Here is a 3,118-nt window from a genome sequence, read left to right on the forward strand (position 1 = left end):
CTGAAAAGGGACAAGGTTGTGGTCACAGCCAGCTACCCAGAGGGACTGAGTAGTTGAACCTGTCGGCTCAGGACCTTAGTCGCAGGGGACATCTAGCTCAATTGGCATAACATACTACAGAAAATATTGTTGTACCTCCTCTGGCAAGTAGTGACTGGGATCTTAAAAGCTTGCAAGCAGCCATCTAGAAGCAATGATGGGTCTCTCCTTGTCCAGAGCAAAGAAGAATGAAGAAAACCAAGGATTCATGGAAACAATTAGCCCTAGTTACTGAAATACCATGTGATCCACAGCCTATATGACTATGAGAGCAGAAGAACTAGATTGTGCCCGGCTACCACTGTCAACCACTCGGAGTGAGATCTATGTAGGAGAGCCTGGATAGGGAGTGAGAACAATGTGGAACAAAACTCAAAAACATTTGGAAAAAAAAAAAAAAAGGAGGAGCAAGTTTGCTGATCTGATAGAGCCTGGTGGAACCACTGAGACTATGTCCCCTAGCTGCCCTTCAGGTCAGGAATTGATCCCACACCAGTGGCTTCCAGGCAAACAAAAGACAGGCATATGAGTTGAACATTTACCTGAGGTCGATACACTCCTTGGAGAGAACAATCATGGGAGAAAGAAGGGCTGTTTATGCACAGGGAGACAACTCAGGGGGGCATGCATGCATGGAGTGATGGACACATGGAAGCAGTAACTATGAGTAGGAAGTGGGAGGGAAGCTGATGCATTGTGGTAAATTGTAGTCAATGTCATGAGACAAAGTATATGTGAACTGCTGTATAGAAGGTGAATTTGCTCTGTAAATTTTCACTCAAATCACAATTAAAACAAAAAAAGAAAAAAGAAAAAAAAGAATGCCACCTGGCCATTTTGGCTTCCTCATGCCTCTGGATCAACAGAAAAAGAACGGAGTTACTGTACTGTCTGCTGTGATGGATCCTAAATACCGAAGGGAAACTGGATTTATATTACATAATGAAGGTAAAGAAGAATGTTTCTGAATACAGGAGATTCTTTAGGAAGTCCCTTAATACTACTATGCCCTGTGATTAAAGTCGATAGAAAACTACAACAACCCAATCTGATATGACTACCAATGGCCCAGACCTTTCAAGAATGAAGGTTTGGGTCACCCCACCAGTCAAAGAACCACGACCAGGTGAGGTGATTGCTGAGAACAAGTGAGAAACGGAATGAGTGGTGGAAGAAGGTAGTTCTGAATACCAGCTATGACCATGTGAGCAGTTACAGAAACGAGGACTGTGATTGTTATATTTCTTCTTTGTATGAGTGCATCCAATATTTTTGTTTTCTTCAGTTATGAACTATAAAATGTAAACAGGGTTAATGCATTTTTGGTTGTACACATGTTAGTGTATCAGGTTATGGGCAAATATGACTTTATAATTGTCCTCATTTAGAGTTGTATGAGGTTAAGGAGATGGGTACAACTGCCAAGTTAACAGAGGTGGACTGTGATAGTTGGGGTTGTGTGTAATTATCAGTAAGTATGAATGTATTGATATCATTTTGTTATGTGTGTTTTCTTTGTGTTGCCGATTTCTTTGTTCCATATAATTTTCTGTGCTGAGCTCATTTTGTTTATGAATTGTGTTATCATCTCTGTTGTTATTATTTTAATATTTTTGCTTGTACTCTTTCATTTTGACTTCCTCACCATTTAGAAGTTCTGTAACTACATTATTTATTCTCTCTATTTGGTTTGTTGTTGCCCCATTTACCAATTGATGTTTCTGGTTCCCTGTTTACAGTCTGCTAAGCTAATCTTACTTTGGATACTTCAATTACTGGATTATTTTTGGAGCTATGCAATCATGTGTGTTAATCATCAGTTGTTATTTGCTGTTGTTAGTTCTCTGTAGGAAGGACTCCATATGGCATCTTTTGTAAGGTTGGTCTGGTTTTAACAAAATCCCTTAATTTCTCCTTGTCTGAAAATGTCCTAATTTCATCTTCATATTTTAGGGACAATTTTGCTGAGTGTATAATTCTTGGTTGGAGATTAAAAAAACAAACAAACAAACAAACAAAAAAAAACTCTTTCAGGGTTTTATATATACCATCCCATTGCCTTCTCGCTTGCATGGTTTCTGCTGAGAAATCAGAGCTTATTCTTACTGGCTTTCCTTTGTAGGTAACTTTTTGTTTTTCCCAAGCTGCTTTCAGGATTCTTTCTTTGTTTTTGATTTTGGTGAGATTGATGATGATATGTCTTGGTGATTTTTTTATGGGGTCTATCCTGTTTGACTGCTAACCAGAAGGCTGGCTGTTCAAACCCACCAGCCACTCCTCGGAAGGAAGATGGGGCAATCCACTTCCGTAGTGATACTGCCTCGGAAACCCAAGGAGGGGTCGCTATGTGTTGGGTCTGACTCGACAGCACATAACAACAACAACAACATCCTGTTTGGGGTTTGTTGAACTTCTTGAATGGATATATTCTTGTCTTTCATCATATTAGGGGAATTCTTTTCCAACAAATCTGTGGTGGTTTAGTTTGTGTGCCAACTTGGCTGGACTTCATTGAGTGGCTGGGCAGCTGGATGTAGTAAGCCCCATGAATAGACTGATAATCAACTCCATGGTGTAATTTACTATGAGCAGCTGAGTAGCTGCCTTAGGGATGTGATCTGCTTCCTGTATATAAGGAGAAGCCCTGGGGAGTGGTCTCTAGCTTACAGCACACTTGAATCCTGCATGTAGCTGTGTCATTGTTCAGCAGCCTGCCATGCTCTACCAACCCTGGGACTTACAATGGACTTGAATTAATGGCCTGCTGTGTTACTTGGTAACATTGGGACTGTGCCTTTTTACTTGTCAACCTTGGACTTGTGGTCTCAGCAGCCAGCAGCATCTAAGTGAAGAAAAGCCTCCAGCTTCTGTGGGCCAGACCAGGAGGCACAGCTGAAGCCCAAGGTTGAGAGGTTTTCACCCAGCCCCTAGAGCTTGGCACTTTGAGTGCAGACTTAGAGCCTCCATACAGTTGGAGAATAAACTCCTGTTTGTTCAAGCCATTCCATTGGTGGTATATTCTTGTCAGAGTAGCACTAGGTAACCAGGACAAAATCTTTGACAATGCTCCCTGTGGTTT

Source organism: Orycteropus afer, unplaced genomic scaffold (genome assembly GCF_000298275.1).
Source record: "Orycteropus afer afer isolate SDZICR_OR568_19922 unplaced genomic scaffold, OryAfe1.0 scaffold00511, whole genome shotgun sequence".
Classification (NCBI taxonomy): domain Eukaryota; kingdom Metazoa; phylum Chordata; class Mammalia; order Tubulidentata; family Orycteropodidae; genus Orycteropus; species Orycteropus afer.